The following is a 17,578-nucleotide window of genomic DNA, read 5'->3' on the forward strand; positions in this document are numbered from 1 at the left end:
CTCCTTAGTTCTTGCTTCGATGGCCACCTCCCAAGTTTGTTCTGAAGTGGACATGGGTCGTGACTGGTGACTGAGTTCTGGGAGAACTGTAGATTTAAACCCAAGAAACATTTGGGAACTGGGTGAAGAGTGGCACTATTTTGCATAATTGCATAATGCAAGGCTCATTTATCATCACTGGTGAAAGTTAAGTGTAGATGACGCAACCTCAGCCTCTTCAGCTGGCCCGGAAAGGCAGTCTAGACCATTGTGTCATCCCTGCTAATTCCTACCTTCACTGCTGGGAGAGAGAGCTTGCTGCCTTCCCTGAGTAAAGGGTCTGCATCTACGTATTTAGATTGTCCAGTCTCTAAGATGTGAGGATTCCCAAGACTCAACTCCTTTCAGAAAGACGTGCTAGGCAAAGTTTGTCTGACCGGAAGAATAGGCAGCACTCTTCACTGGGCCCTGAGAACTACAATGTTGATTGTATATTGTGCTTGTATTAAGTCTGGAAAACCCAGACTGATATTTAATGTTTGGCTATGATAAACCAGGACACTGGCAAGATCTCTTACCCTTTTTTGTTACTTCAAGTAAGAAAGAAATCATCTGGGTCCATTTGGAAATTTGCAAAGTGCATGCAGAGGTCTGTGATACTCAATATTTTCTTATTAACAGAAACTGATACATTACCTAACTCTAGCACCAGCTAAAATAAGATATTTAAACCAGTAATAACTACAAATCTGTCAGTCTATTTTACAAATATATAAGACTGTTTTTTGTTGCTATAACAAAATAACCAAGGCTGTATGTATACTTTACTTAAAAGGTTTATTTAGCTCACAGGAATTGGAGTCCAAGAGCCTGATGTCATTGGGTCTGGGGACACAGGCCTATAATCCCTCTACTGTGGAGACTGAGGGCTGGCTGGAGTCACAAGGTCAAGGCCTGTCTAGCTACTGAATGAATTCAAGGCAGTCTTGGCAATGTCTTAGAATAAAAGGAACATTGGGGATATAGCTGTGTGGTAGAGCAGTCACCTAGTATTCATGTATAGGTTCATGAGAAACTACTAAACAGTGTGTGACTTCTACTCACCTCTGGGGAGAGGCCCCATGGCTGGGTCACATGGCAGATGGCAACATAGTGGAGTATTCAAAGATAGATAATGATAACATGTTAAGGTAGGAAGTCAGAAAACAGGGAGAAAGATGTTTTGTGACTTGCTCATTTGTAACACAGTAGAGACCATGGCTGGAAGTATGCCCACCAGCCTTCATTTCCTACAGGAAAAGGTGTGTATATTGTGTGTGTGTGTGTGTGTGTGTGTGTGTGTGTGTGTGTGTGTGTGTGTGTGTGTATCTATAGGGAGAATGCATAGAGCCCAGTGTGGCAGTGTGAGAAGTAATGAAACGTAGTAAGAAGAAATTAAGTCATTAGAGAAATTGGCCTCTGGAGAAATTAATGCAGGTATGTGCAATCCTGATTAGCTCTCACAAAAGAAGATTCTCTCTCTCTCTCTCTCTCTCTCTCTCTCTCTCTCTCTATATATATATATATATATATATATATATGTGTGTGTGTGTGTGTGTGTGTGTGTGTGTGTGTGTGTGTGTGTGTATTCATTATTTTTATATATTCATATATATTCATATTCATTCTGAATCAGATTAAGGACATAGATCCTCTTCACACTGCAAAAAAAAATTGCATTAATTTTATCAATGTCTCATTTTTAGTCTTGCTACTAAATCATGGTTAAGTATGCTTCTACATTTCACCATAGGTACCAGTAAGGGTAAGAGCCTTCCCTTGTAGAAGTTTTGAAAGCAGTACATGCCTCATAATAGCTGAGATAAAGCTCTGGAAAGCACAAGTCACAGGCCAGATGTTCACAGTGTTGCTATAAGGGCTAGAATTGGCTTCCTCTGGGTGGGTCATGAGCACTGTTAGACAGCTAATTCCTGCAGGCTTCTTATATTTTTGTACTTTTCTGAGAAAGGTTTGTAATCCAAGAAAATGTCTGCAGGTGAAGATTAGGAGTGACTGAAGAACTGGTTAATTGATCTTGCCAGTTACTTGTTAACTGCTGTTAACTTGCCAGTTGCACGTTACTAAGCAGTTAAGAAGCCTACAGGCTTTCATGTACCATATAACACAATATTGCAGTTTAAAAAAGAGAGAGAGAGACTTCAGTCTAGGTTGAGAATTTCTTTCTGAGGAGCCCATGGCCTTTCCTGTCTGACCTGCTGCTATTTCCCTGACTTCCATGTGTCCATCTGAATTTGTGGAATTTATTGTCCACTGGATACATTTTTGTTAGCTTTCTTTAACTGACTGACAGCTGCACACCTTGGTGATGGAATTTCTAGAAAAATAGAAGAGTTCCTTTTGTATGTGTAGACTTGATTTTTATCACTGTCTTAAAACCTGCCACACCAGAGCAGAAGTTCAGATGTGCTATTTCCAAGTCTCATGATGACTTTGAATGGGCTGTTTCTGTGGTCACAAAGTGGGCCTCTGCCTCAGGGAATGCTGATCTTGTACAAAGTAGAGCTCTCTGGGTCTCGGTGTTCAAACTTGCCTTTTCTCAATGCTTATTTGTAGAAGAAAATGATAGATGTGTAGAATCTCAGAAAGCTTATTCATATAATTACATCCATGAGAGGAGAGAGCAGAACGATCAGTTTTCAGTCGGTGACTTTTTGCAGAGCCTACAGCAGACCTGTAACTCTTCCTGATTCACTGAAGGGAAATCCACTAAGATTCCTCCACTCAGGATCTTCAAAAGGGATTTATTTCAAGTGTATGTTCTTTACACTTGTATAGTTTCAGGAAATAGCAATCCCTCACAGTTGAGAAATTGAAGTTAATCGATATTCAACACTCAGGAATAAGAGATTGCCTTCCTGTGACAAAGGTATCTTTTCTTCAACTACCATACCGACTCACACCCTGAAAGAATTTGATGAGAAGAGTTCACACATGGAAAACTCTCTAGCCTGGCTGATGAGGTGCCCTGTCCAGATGTTCAGAGAGCAGAGACATCTGTGCAGGCAAGTCAGTTTGCAATCATGCCCTTTAGCCTGGCCCCACTGTAATTTTACCTTATGACCTATCCAAGTGGCTCATAATCATTTTCTTCCCAGGCCTCCTTGTCATTTGACTGAACTTTGTAGATACTCTTTAATTTCCTCCTCACTCATGCCTTCCAGTGTTTTTTGAAAATTTGACCCAAACCCATGATGGGAGCAGAGCCGACAGTATCCCAGAGTCCCTCACTCAGGAGTCTTTCTCTGGAGCTTCCTTTCCACAGCTTTCGCTGGGACTTTGTTCTTGCATTGTGCTGTCACACCTTTAATTTCCCATTCAGTGTAATTTTGTCTAACCTCCAGATCCCTATCATCCTATCTGCAAATACCAGCTTTGATGTCAGCACCTGTACACGTGTGTGTGTGTGTGTGTGTGTGTGTGTGTGTGTGTGTGTGTGTAAGGGGAAGTTAGTGTTTTATTTTCCCAGTGGTTCTTCCATGACTTCAACACAGAATACCAACTGGGCATAAACACTCTAATTTATATGTCCCAACAGGTATTTACTGTGCCAGCATTGTGGGAGATGCAAAGACACAGTCTGTAGGCTACGGAGTGTGCCCTTCAAAGAACAGAGGAGACACCAATTCAAGCTAAATACATATGCAACATAGAATACCACCAAATGCCACAAAACAACTGGGGATGTGTTGTTCAGGTGCCCACAATCCACGAGGGAAGCCATCTTTACATGTCTTCCTGTTCACTGATGCATCTCCAAGGGCTGTCAATAGTCTCTGAGGTCAGCTGTAGATAGCAGCTCAACAGATGTGTGGATCACAGCGTGGTCTACCCTGTGAGCACAGAACCATTGTCTACTATTGCAAGGACGTCTTCACAGTGCGTAACAAATGACTTCACCCATGACTGCTTCTACGTAGGGAGGGCTACTAATCAAATGGAGTTATAAGTGCTTCTTCATATTCAAATGTTCCTGGCACTTTCGGTGCCACCAATGGACAAGGGCCACCAAAGTGTGGGGTTGGGGTGGGGGCCTGGACTGTGTGTGGTTGTGAATACACAGTGTTAGATGCTTCGTTGTCCTTTGTGCTATTTGGAGTTGATTTGGCCAAGTGCAAAATCCTTACAGGGTTTATAGGAAGAAGGTGCAGGGTGAAAGTTTCTCTTTTTAAATTTGGTTCTGTGTTTCTTCTCAACGCAGTGACTCAAATAACTCTCCCACAATTACCTTTATATATTTATAAAAGTACAGTCTTATATTTTCTATAACATTTATTAGGAATTTAACAGTGTTCATAAACTCTGTATGCTCCTTTGAATATTTTTGTTAATTTTCTGCTTGTAATGCTACGGAGGTTTTTGAATAATTTCTTCCTAACCTGTCAGCCCTCCTGTTATTTCTAGGATGTGATTTTGCAGAATAGAGAGAACACTTAACACTCTTTTGTAGTAGACTGTCACCTTGCAAGCTTCTTTTTCAGTGAAGTCAAGGATTCTTCTATGGGAGATGTCATGGGAACAGCATCAGCATCTTCAGCATGGATACAGGCATGGGTCCTTCTAGGACCCCATCTGGACAGACCACCAACATCAAGAAGCATTCCTGCTTGCAATTGTAGTTAATTGGTGGTAACCTTTCTTTGTGAAGCATCTCAAAAGGTCTCCATTTTATTTGTATGTTTTCTTCACAATCAACAGTCACGGATGATTTAACTTATGCTATCTTCAATACTGTGAGTGGGCCAGCTGTGGGATATGGTTTCAGTAGTGGAGTTTTCCAAAGAAAAGGCAAAAAAAATTTTCTTGGCAAATGTCTCAGATACCTTCTCACGCACGAAGTGGCCTGCTGAGTGGTGTTCTAGAGCCATTAACCTGTAAGGTTGTACAGATAGGTGCAAGTGCACACAGCCAGAGATGGAAAGCAGGGGGTGTCACTGACGTGGACAAACCCAGGTGCGTTTGGAAATAGCGGGTCAAAGTGCAAAGACTCCAGGAGAGGAATCCCAAACTGACTAAGTCTGTGCCTTAGTTGATAGAAGCCTCTCAGACAATTGTCTGAGAGTTTGGGGGGAAATTTGACCGGGCTGGGGTGGGGGTGGGGACAAAGGAAGATTTCTTGGCTGAGCTCTGTCCTTACACAATCCTTATACAATGAATGCAAACAATTAAGCTCTTGGCTGTTTGACTCTGTCTTTTGCTCCTACCCCTGGGAGCGGCGAAGGTGAGGCGTTTGGGTCTTCCTCTCTGGACAAGGATCCCTTTCAGACTGGCTAAAACGCCTTCGATATCTTGAAAATTATCTTGAGTGCGGGGAGGATGTGTCTGGACCCAAGCACCTAATACTCTGGGAATACTCTGTGACTGTTTGGACTGTTTCCACAGTTTCCCCAGTTAGAGGGCAGGACCTGGAAAGTTGTGTCTCCCAACGTCCGTGGGGAAGGTACCGCAGCCCCCTCTCCAGCTTGCGGTTCTCCAGGGCCGGGCACCGAGGTTCTTCCCGCCCCGCGGGGTCCGGTCCGCGATCGGGCGCCCCAGAGACCGCTCCTCCAAAGTGAGTGAGGAGGGGACCCTCTCGCGGGGATCCCGCGTCGCCCACACCCTCCCGGCCCTGCAGGACCCTCCCCGCCGGAGGCCGGGCCTCGCCGACCCCTCCCCGCACGGCGGCCGGAGGCGGGGATGCTGAGTGGCAGCGGCCGGCCTGGGCTGCGAGCTTCGGCCGCCTCCTCCCGCTGCGCCCGCCCCTCGGCCTCCGCCCCGGCGCCGCCGACCCTCGTCTGCTCCCGCCCTCGCCCCTGCGGGTTCGCCGGGGCCAGACCGAGGCGGCAGCGAGGAGCCGGCACCGGAGAGCCCGGCTGGAGAAGGCTGGAAGCGCCCGGCCCGGAGCGTCCCCGGCCAGGTAGGCGAGGCGCGGGGAGCCCGGGAAAGGGACGGTCTCCGACAGCTCACGGGGGCGCGGCGGGACGGACGGCGGGTGCCCGGGCGGGAAGGATCCGCTGCAGCGCCCGCCGCAGACGTGGAAGAAGTGGAGCCTGGAACAGCTTCTTCTCGGGGAGCTGCAGCGGTCCCCAGCCAGACCGGGTCCGTGCCGCGTGGGTCTCACCCGCCACAGACCCCAGCTGCATCTCAGACCCGGGCTGCATTTGTTTGTGGCCAGCGCAGAGATCGGGGGTGAGGGCTGGAGAGGAGGTGGGCGGGGAGCGGGGGACACCACATCTGGGGTGGGTGAAGGACTCGGGGAGACCGGCTTTTATGCAGTCCCTACCCGCCGCCCGGCTCCCTTCTCTCTGCGTCTATTCGCGGGCTCGTGCTCTCTGAACTAAGAAAAGCGGAACGATTTTTCTCCAAGCCGGCTCAACTTTTCTGTTATTTCAGGAAGTTCAGAGGTTTCTATGGAAGACCGTGAGGAGCGAGAGGAAGGCTAAGACTCTCATCCTCACTCCCGATCCTGGGGAAATACAGGGTATTTTTGTGCCTTGATTGCGTTTGTGCTTGTAGATTACAGCTGGTGACCCATATGGAAAAGTGGAACCACTGCGGGCGAGTGTGTGGAGCCAGAGGGCGGCAAGGTGTGGGGGAGCCATAGAGTAACCCAGACTTTCTTGGAAGGGACTTGCATTCTCTGAGCGCTCTCTCCGCCCAGGTTGAAGAGAGGACGGGGAACTTATCTTGCTCTTTCTGATGCTCTCCTAATCATTTGAAAAACTCCTTTTCAAATTAAGAGAGAGAGAACACGTACACGACGATTAAAATAGTTTAAAGATAAGGAAGACAAAAACCCCTCTACAGTCAGACTGATTAGCCTATGTTGGAAATCAGATCCTGATGAAATAATAATATTCGAAAGGTTTAAAGCAATACAAAACAACATCTTATTTTATAATAGTTACCTCCAAGTGGTCACACCGAGCAGACAGTGTGGCTTGTGGTCTGTGGCAGGGTCGCATTTCATGGCGGGAGGTGGGGCATTGTGGGTTTCAGGAGAGGAGGATGGGGAGGGGGGCTGCTCATTTGTCTTGGAACCAGGCTAGTTAGCAAGAGTAATTACACTGCAATGAACATTTGTGAATATGATTTGAGTCATGATACATGATCCAGTCATTTGTCTGCGGGGAAAGAAGGATCTTTGTAGATGAGAGCAAAGCAATGCCTTATGGGAAAAATAATACAAATTGTTTAGCCATGTGCATGGCTCAGAATTGATAGCACCTGCTAACAACAGAGATATGGATGCAGGGTTTGAGCAAGGCAGAGTGGTAAATCTACAGCAGGAGATGATCACAAAACAATGAACTGAAAACTTCAAGTGTGTGTGTGTGTGTGTGTGTGTGTGTGTGCAAAAGTTGTGTCCATCTTCTGTATTATCTTTACTGCAAAGAATTGCCAAAGTAGGAGGATTAAAATTGAGGAGACTCACAGGGCTGGAGAGATGGCTTAGTGATTAAGAGTTCTTGCTGCTCTTCAGAGGTCCTGAGATCCCAGTACCCAAATCAGATAACTCAGAACTGTCTGTAACTCTAGCTCCTGGGGATCCAGTGCCTCTGGCTTCCAGGGGTACTTGCACTCACATGCACATACCAAAAGGCAAACACACCCCTAGACATAATTAAAACTCAGTCTTAGAAAAGGTCTTTAGGAGACTCAGATTCAGTCTGTTGAGTCCCCATTGGGTGAAACACTCTGTGAACATTTGGCAGGCTATTTTCTTGTTCTCAGCCTCTGTCCCCGTGTCTGTAAACTGATGGTGGGGCTGGAACAATGACCCTGATGCTAAAGAGCTCCTGTTGCTCTGTCTTGTGGACTGGGTGGGGCTCTGATCCCAGCACCTATATCGGGTGGCTCACAGATGCTTATAACTCCAACTCCAGTGGATTCCATGCTCTCTTCGGACCTCCAAAGGCATGTGTGCATGCACTTTGATACACACACACACACACACACACACACACACACACACACACACACACACACACACACAGCGATAAAAATAAACCTCTTTGATGGCTTGGCAGTTAATTGTACATACTGCTTTTCTAGAGGACTGGTGTTTGATTCCCACCAGTTGGAAGCTCCTAACTGCCAGCTCTTAGGGATTGGCTACCCTCTTCTGGCCTCTGCAGGTATTGCATTCGTATGCACAAACCCACACACTGATAGACAGATCTACTCATAATTAAATGCTAGTAGTGAAATAAAATATTCAAAAAATACTTTTGAAAATGGTGACGGCAAGGGTCCGGCTGCTGGTTCATCTCCTGGGGTGAGCTTTCCCTAGAGAGAGTCCACGGGGATCGGGACCTTCTGGGGGGCAGCACTTGCGAGGACTCCGTGTGGAGACAGATGACGTAGAGTAGTTGAATTCAGTTGAAAGGAAAACTGAACTTAAGCCTTCCAGAGAGATGTGCAACCTAGTGTTGGCTGCAGCGACAGGCAGAGAAATTGGATTTCCAGATAAATGATCAAAGAGGGCTCTTGACACAGTGGTGTCACGTGGCTATAGGGCTGCAGCCTCCCTCCCTTGCCTGGTCAGTGGAGAGCAAAGTGAACAAAGACATTCTTAACAAAACAGTTATTTCTTGATCAGGTGACTGCCTTGTGTTGCTCTTTCGAATTTGGGGGGTCTGCCCATTTATCCTCTCGTTCAGCTAATGTCCTTTTTAGTGCTGCAGGAGAGTCGTTTGTGTCCTTGCGACTGAAGCTTTTGAAATGTTGTCTCCTTTCAACAGGCCCAAGTGGGAGCGATTAAGCTCCTGACCCTTGGCCTCAGTGGCCAACCTCATACTGATGCTATCCTGCAGACTTGATGGGATCTGTTACTTTGAACTGGAAGACCTATGATCCACACAGAATGGTTCTGAGTGTGTTTTGTGTTTAGTAGTGAGGATGTGTAACTAATGAAATGGATTCCATCCCCGCACATGTATGTTGTGGCAGATGTTTGCGTGTCCCTGTATGTAGATGTTGAAGCAGGCACCATGAAGGAGGGCCTCCAGGAGGGGATCAGGTTTCAGTGAGGTGCTGAGAGTGGGTTCCCCATTCTGAGCTCTTCTTTCTGAGGACACAATGAGGAAATAGTGTGTATTTTTTTTAGAATACCAGGTCTGTGGTAGTTCTTGATAATAGCCTGAACAATCTAGCACTTGTGCGCATGCACACTCACACACAGTCACACACGATGACCTTCACAGACTATGAATATGCATTAGTTTTGTGCACATCTACACTACCCTGAACGTAATTTAAAAGGTATGTTATCTGCATGTTTTCTCAACTTAACCTTAAACCATCACCTAGGTCAGGAAGAAACACCCAGCTCCATGTTAAGGCTTGGCTGGCTGAGATGGGTGGTCTTGGCGGCGGCGGCGCATGCCTTTAATCCCAGCACTCAGGAGGCAGAGGCAGGTGGATCTTTATGAGTTCGAGGCCAACCTGGTCTACAGAGTGAGATCCAGGAAAGGCTCAAAGCTACACAGAGAAACCCTGTCTCGAAAAAAAAAAAAAAAGGCTTGGCTGGCTGAAAAAAGAACCTTGGTGAATGTTTATTATTCTTCATGTGGGTTTGCTCTGATTTTGATTCAATACTACATCTTATTGATTAGGTAGTTTTTATGGACACTAATCAAATATTCCCTGAAACTTAAAGAGGACTTGAAAGCCGTTTGCTTGGGGTGAACTTGCTAGGTTTAACAGAACTTTAAAAACTTCATGTGGTTTATGAAACAATAGGCTTGTACTTGGTTATAACACTTAAAGGATGAACATTGGGTTTTTTTTTTTTTTTTTTTTTTTTTTTTCCGAGACAGGGTTTCTCTGTGTAGCTTTGCGCCTTTCCTGGAACTCACTTGGTAGGCCAGGCTGGCCTTAAACTCACAGAGATCCACCTGCCTCTGCCTCCCAAATGCTGGGATTAAAGGCATGCGCCACCACCGCCCAGCGAACATAGGGTATTTTGAATCATTCCTAAGGAATAATGTCCAGCGTTAGCGAGGTGGTCGCAGCAGTACAAACAGTGTTTATACTTTCTTCACAAGGAGAATTTCAGCGAGGCATAACCAGACTGAGGCTTTGGAGCCCTGGCTAACATACATGGTAGTTGCATGTTGCAATGTATGTATCCCAGTGAGTGGAAGACTAAGGATTGCCAGCCACTATTTTAGAAGTGCGTTTCCCATGCCTCAGTCCCACCTGCTCTACACATCCATTCTCCTCCACATTTTCTCTCCTATGGGCAGTGCCAGAGTTCTCCAAGTCTCTTGTTCTGGAGGGGAACAAGCTTATCAACTGCTTTTGGGGGGGCGGGAGGCAATATTGCTTCCTTGGAGGGGTATTGCCGTTCATTTAAATTTCATTCGTTTTGTGGAATCATTGAAAGTGTGCCAAGTTGACCCCGATGACTGTTGGATCAGAGGCATGTACACGACCATGACTCCTCACTGCTGTAGAGTTAGGGTAAGGCCAGCAGGACCTGATAAATCATTGCCTGTCTGGGTAACCCCTGTGGCCCCTCACCTCCCTTGCTCCACTGGGTTGGTAGGATAGAGGCTAGAGTTTTAACTGGTTATCTTGGTATTTCTGTCTAATTGATAAAAAGCCCTGACTTAAGTATTTTCTGGCAAGTTAGGGGTTTTGGTGGGGGGGGGGGGTGGGGTTGTAATTGCTGTGTTTTTTTTTTTTTTTTTTTTTTTTTCAGTAGAACCTGAAGCAGCAGAGAGGGTCTGAAATAGCTTTTGCAGTGACCTCCCACATGCCTGGCAGGTTTAGAGGGGCTCCTTTTCCTCAGCTGGTTCTATTGTTCAGCATTTTCTTTCTCTCCTGTGGGGCTGTGTTGTCAGGGGCTCCTGGAGTTCAGGCTTCCTTTCTCTGGGCAGGCAGCCCTGGGCTGTGCGACCATGTTGTTTTCTAGTGTTGGGGGCAGCGAGCCAGGTGTTTAAAGAAGGCTCTGACTGCGTTGACCGTAGCCTCTTTTATCTGCAGATAAGTAGCATCTGGTACACACTGATTAAGGCCCAAACGACTTCTTCAAAAATCGGATTTTTTTTTTTTTTTTTTTTTTTCCGAGACAGGGTTTCTTTGTGTAGCTTTGCGCCTTTTCTGGAACTCACTTGGTAATCCAGTCTGGCCTCAAACTCACAGAGATCCGCCTGGCTCTGCCTCCCGAGTTCTGGGATTAAAGGCGTGCGCCACCACTGCCCGGTTAAATCAGATTTTTTTCCCTTTTGCCTATATGGATCAAGTTTTAGTAAGTGAAAAACCATACATTAGATCAGTGAGCAGTGTCTTGCATTCCTAAAGGCCTGCCATCTGTCTATATACTAAACACAACACTTTGGAAAAACATGGCTCACAACTTTGAAAATCATTTCAAATCATGCTCCTTTCCTTGAACTGGCCAACAGTCAGTCCATTTTCGAAGATGATTCCACACAGTGGGGCCCATCATGGATGTTCCTAACATCACTCTTTCTCACAGCCATCTTTCAGTCTTCCCCTGGAGTGGAGCTCCTAAGTTACTGACTATACAGATCCGTGCTGTGTGGGGCACCCTGTGCCACCTAATCAATAGGGGTCTGTAAGTCAGTTTTCATCCAAATCTTAATTTGATAAGTGGGTATGCTTCGGGTGTCGGGTCTGTTCATGTGGTTTTTCCTAGCATATATGTAGGTCCGGGGCTCTTCTCTAAATTAGTGAAGGAAGGGCATGTCAGAAGAAACAGAATGGGTGTGTGGAATACTTGATCTGTGATACAAAGTCAAGAACTGTAGGTAGAGACATAGGCAAAGAGGCCACACCAAATAACCCCGGTGGTGGTGACGGTGTCGAAGGGGGTGACTGCTCTCTGTGTGTACCTTGCGTGACTGGCTGGCCAGGGGTGGTTAGGATGGCTGATTGTCAGATGTCACTGCTGTGACAGCTTTGGCAAAGAGACTCACAGGCTCTAAGAAAATGCTGGATTTGTCACCAGCCACCTTTATCAACAAAGCTTCTGTGATTTAAAACATTCAGAAAAAAAAATTGAATTGTGGCCAAGTTAGCTTCCTTTAAGTTTAGATACATATGTTTGATTTTTAAAAATCTTGGCCAGTCGATTATGACCTAAATACATTGTTATTCATGGTTATTCAAACAAACAAATAAAAATCAAGTTTTAGAAATCTTGGCTACAAGACGTCCTATTTCTTCTCGTAAATTTTCAGGTTTCTCTGTTCTGTTATGTCTAGCCTGTGCTGATAATTGGTCTGACCTTGGCATCTTTCAAGTCAGCCTTCCCTCAGGGCTGTGTGTATTTCCTCAGTGAATGTTGCTTGTTGGTCATTGAGGTCCTTTGAGACCTCCCTTGATGCCTCTCTGGGTCATTCCATTCAAGTCCTCTTAGTAACCCAGGGGACATCAGCCCTTGCAGGCAGCCTGAGGGCAGAGGGCTGAAGTCTGTGCCAAGTTACAGAGGAAGCTAATCATACCCGTGACCTCGACCTCATTAACATTGTGCTGGAACCAAAAGACCCAGCATTCCATGGTATTGTTTGACTTTGGATTGTCTCTGCTGATTTATGGTCATGGTCTGTAGTCCTGTCTCCTGAGGGAGGCAGGGACGTAGAGCCAGAGGCCAGTGTGACAGACAGGGGGCCCTTCCTGACTCCTTTTAACTCCCCAACAATCGGACTCTGGAGTGTCATCTAGTCATTGGGCCCTACTGATGGGGATTTGGCCCCAAACAAAGCAGGAGTGACAGACCTGTAGTGAAGAATGAGGGGAACAGTGGAGGCCTGGGAGAGCTGGGTGGGCTGATAGTCCACAGGGGTGTGGGTGGGAGAGGGACAGCCCTAAAACCTCACCAGGGTACTCTCATCCCTTCAAGCCGGGCTTCTTGATGTCTTGTTGAAATATAGTCTGGCCCAGCGGGTCCAGTGGGGCCTCAGATTCTCTGCATTTCTAGCAAGTTCTCTTGGTGCTGCATATCTGATGTGGCAAACCTGAGTCTGGTAAAGGCTGCACCTTGCCTGACAGCCAATGGAGTCTGGCTTGGAACTGTTGGCCTGTTCTTAAAGCTGGCTTTTACCTCCCACCCCCACCTCCCACAAAAATAATTAAAAAATTAAAAAAAAAAAAAGCCAGGCGGTAGTGGTGCACACCTTTAATCCCAGCACTCGGGAGGCAGAGGCAGGTGGATCTCTGCGAGTTCGAGGCCAGCCTGGGCTACAGAGTGAGATCCAGGACAGGCACCAAAACTACACAGAAAAACCCTGTCTCGAAAACTTCCCCCCACCAAAATAAACAAACAGACAGACAGATAGATAGATTAAAAAAAGCTGGCTTTTACTGGCATGGGGTTGAGAATCTTTCTTTGGGGCCCTGTGGGGTGCCAGGAGTAGCTGTGTAGTAATTTGTCCTTATGGTAGGGCAGGGCAGTTCTGGGGTCTTTGTGGTATAATATGGCTACGGGGCTTGGTTCTGGCTAATCCCGTTGTGGTGCATGATGGTTGTACCTCAAGTTCAGATAAAGAAGATTCAAAGTTCCTTCAATTAAACCTGAGTCGTCCCCCCCCCCCCCACACACACACTGTAACTTTGAAGTTATGTGCTTACAAAGCTTTTAAAAAGTTGCCAATTGTTTCTCCCGAGCTTTGTTCTGAACCTTGCTGAGCTCTCCGCTGGGTGCTGGCTAGGAATTTGCGTTCCTGGGCCCTCTCCTGGGGTTCTGACCTATAGTTTTGGACTGGGTCCTGAGAATCCACGTTTTGTAAACAAAACTTCTAAATGGATTTTAGAATCTGGCAGAGCTGGTGGTGTTGGCTAGGCATTGGGCCGGCCTCACCTGCTCCTCTTCAGGTTGGGAAGAGCTGGCCTGTCCCAAGGGATCAGTTTCCGGGTTTTGTTTTGACACATTCGTCCTTATGAAGAGGCTGCTAGCTTGAGTGGTTCCAAAGCAGAGAGAGACCCCTTTGCCAGCAGTGTTAGAAGTCGGTTCCCCAAAACCTTTATTTTTTAGGAATGTTTAGGAATAGACACCGATTATAAAAGGGCTTTCAGGGCTGGGGTGGGTGCCATTCTTGGTGATAACTGAGTTGTAAGCATTGGGTCTCTACAGGCTTTGAAGATTGTCTCATTGCCGAGTGCCCCATTCCCTCCCCCATGTTGACCCAGACCCTCGAGATAACTAGCATCTCCATCTGAAGTAATGGGTGGACAGGATGGATATCAGAGGACCCTCATCCTCCATGGACCGGCTGGGATCTGATCTAAGTGGGCTGGGGGCAACTGAGACAGCAGCCTTGTCCATCGTTATAAAACACCAGCCTCCACTTCTACAGATCCATGGTACACCTCGACTGCACCTAAGGACAGCGGCAGCCTTAGGAAACATCTGAAGCGGGAAATAGTCTGTGTGGTGGGACCAGGGTGCATGGGGCAGGAAGAGTGGGTACCACAGTGATCAGTGCTGGGGGCCAGAGTCGGAGGGCCTCTGAGCTGCAGTATGCAAAGCTCCCATGGGCGGAGATCTGGGTATTAACAGCATTCATTCCTTGATGTGTCCTGGGTATCCTCGCTGCTACTACACTGCCTGTGGACCTGTAGCACACAGCGAGGTCCTTCAGCTCTGTCACCCACGTGACCAGGATGGGACAGCCATTCTGAGGAAACTGAATATCAGATCCACTCTCCTCATGGTCACTGATGATCTGAGTGTTGTGTGTATGCTTTGGATCCCATTTCCCCACTTCTCATGAAGACGAGCAAGAGCCGTGGAAAATGCAGATGCAAGCATTGGCCTCCATTTTAGAGGAGCATGCTTTGGTCATGGGTGAGACACGGTAGAAGTTTCTAGAGTGAGACAGCTAGCCTGGGCTCTTCTTGGTCCTGGAATGCTTGGTAGATCCTGGACTTTGGTGTCTTTGTCCAAGTTGTTGGAGCACTCAGATTCTGTGCCTAGGTAGAAGGAAAACCATCACCAGGGAGAAATGTCAGCTTGCTGGAAATGCAAAGGGAAGGCTTTGCTTGGGAAGGCGAAGTCCCTGCAGCCCTGCTTCTCCATGACAGGGGTGAATGGGGCTTTTCTGGGCAGTTTTTCTGCAGACCTAGGAACTGATCCAAACCTCCAGAAAACCAGAGTGTGTTTTCCTTGAAATAGAAGTGGGTTTCAAAGGCCCTGACAAGTGTGAAGTCTTGCCCTCAAAGGCTGTATTGGCTATAGACAGGCCAGCTCTGGGGCCTGCATTTAAGATACCATCCCAGCAAGCCTAAAATAGCCACGGGGGTTTTTGCATCTGCAATGCTGTTTGGTTTGTGACTCACTTGTTGCTTCCAGGGCATCCCATTTTGCCACTGTTCCTTTTGCTGGCATGCCATTGGCTTTCCTTTAGTTTCTTGGATGCTTGCTTGTCACGCCCGCCTCGGCTTAGCCCTCAGGTGCTCTGGAGAGGTTCCCCCGACCTCTCTGAATCAACTCTGCAGATTCCCGTGTCTTCACTTTGGCTTCTGTCCACTGCATCCAGGGTCCCCAGTGCTGTCTCTTCCCTTCTCTGGCTTTGTGGCCTGTGAGCTCCCTCAGGACAGGAAACCAGTTCATTTCCATGCCCTCAGTCATAGTGACAGTGAAGTGCAGATTCTATCAGAGGCCTCACTCCCTGAAACTTCAGGGAATGAAACTGAGGCACAGGTAGGCTGAGTACTAGACATTGAGCTAACATCAGGACTCTTACCTTGGTCTCTTTGATCCACCCCTTCGGTCAAGTGACACTGGCCAGATTTTCTGCTCTAAGTCCAAGAAGCCATAGCCATGAGCTGCAAGTCTCTACTGGGACCATTAAATGAGATGTGCCAAGTTAACACACGTGGCCCTTTCCACTGTTTTTCAGGTAAATGAGGAAGCAGATGCTGGAGTTCACAGCTGGCCTGGCATTTCTGCCATTAAGAGGCACTTTGTATAGATAAGCGTTGGTTCCTGGGTACACTCATGCATAGCTAGGTTGTCCCAGAATAGCATGTCAGTGTAGCTTGATAGTCACCAGAAGTTCCCATTCACTGGGAAGAAATAGTTAAAGGGAGGGTAACATGCCTGCTAAGAAAACTGGAAAGTGGTCCTCAGCCCTTTCCAGTAAGTCACCTGGTGATGCTTACCTCACTGGTTGTTATGGGTTGAAAGTAAAATGTGCCCCTCAGGCTCATGTGTTAAACAGTTGGTCTAACTAGTGGCTGGCCCTATTTTGCTAGGTTCTGGAAACATTAGGAGGTAGAACCTAGCTGGAGAAAGTAGGTCATTAGAGGTGTGTCCTTGTAGCCAGATGTTTCTTTCCTGCCTGCCAGTTCCCAAATAACCAACACAGAATCTTAATAGTGCTTGTAAATAAATGCTCAGCCCATAGCTCAGGCTTAGTACTAACTAGCTCTTACAACTTAAATTAACCCATTTCTATTAATCTATGTGCTACCATGCGGCTCGTGGCTTTACCCATTCTCCAGCATGTCTTGTTCCCTTTGCGTCTCTTGGTGACTCATCTGACTCTGCCCTTCTTCTTCCCAAAATTCCCCTAGTCTGGCTCTCTTATCCAATCTCTCCCTCCTGGCTATAGGCCACTCAGCTCTTTATTAACCAATGAGAGTAATACATATTTACAGTGTACAAAGATCGTTCCACAGCATGTCCTTGAGGGAGAAATCTTGTCATAGTCCCTTCTGTATCCCCTTCTTTCTGCTCTCTGTCTGGCATGGGTATACAGCTTCCTCCTCCATGTGTTCCCGCCACAATGGTGTTCTGCCATATCTTGGGTCCAGGATCCATGAAAACAAGGACTGTGCTCTGAAATCTCTGAAACTGTGAACCCAGCTATATCTTTCTGCTCTTACATTGTATCTGTCAGGTGTTTGGTCACAGCACCAAAGTGAAAAATAAAATGTCTAATTCACTGCTTTCTCCTTGGCTATGCCAAATTCCTCATTCTTCCCTTCGTGTGAGGCAGTGCCTTCGTTTCTACATTTAAGATGCAGTCAGAATCTGACCTACTCTCAATCAAACTGTCCAGAAAAAGGTTCTTCAGTGTGTGGCCTTCCCGAGCTGTCCAACAGAATAAGCTGGTCCTGCATCTCCATGACGCCATGCCCTTTGCGTGTGAACTCAGCTTCCTGTTCTATTTGCTGACATCATCACCTACTGTGGTTCCATGTCAGGAACCACATAAATGAGTAAGTGATAATCAGAGGAAAAACTAAGGTATAAGCACCCTACCCTACCAACTACAAGAAACAATGTGTTTTTAAAATAAATAATTTGTAGAGTGTCTTGTGGATTGATTACTTGGCTGTCTGTTCACGTCACCCTTAATTGAAAAACTACCATAATCTAGTTAAATCAGGAAGAGTTTTGAGTCTTACCCTTATTGGGAAGGATGAGAGGTTAGGATTTTGTGTATTACCTAAATAGTGTGACATTAGGTCATGGGGCAAGATGTGGCCATAAGCAGCCAGCCCTCTTAACTGACCTTGAAGAAACAACCATTGTCAGTCAAGACCCTTAAGCTCCGTCAAGCATTGACATGCAGACCACCATTCG

General features: G+C 46.7%; 1 protein-coding gene across 1 annotated transcript in view; it reads left to right on the top strand.

The window, feature by feature from the left end:
• Positions 1-5,713: 5,713 nt before the first annotated feature.
• Lhfpl2 (LHFPL tetraspan subfamily member 2) overlaps positions 5,714-17,578 on the top strand; it is a 146,473-nt gene continuing 134,608 nt past the window's right edge. Inside the window, exon 1 of the mRNA XM_036207331.1 lies at positions 5,714-5,932. The gene's annotated coding sequence lies outside the window, so the exon portion shown is untranslated. The remainder of the gene's footprint in view (positions 5,933-17,578) is intronic.

This window comes from Onychomys torridus, chromosome 15 (genome assembly GCF_903995425.1).
Source record: "Onychomys torridus chromosome 15, mOncTor1.1, whole genome shotgun sequence".
Classification (NCBI taxonomy): domain Eukaryota; kingdom Metazoa; phylum Chordata; class Mammalia; order Rodentia; family Cricetidae; genus Onychomys; species Onychomys torridus.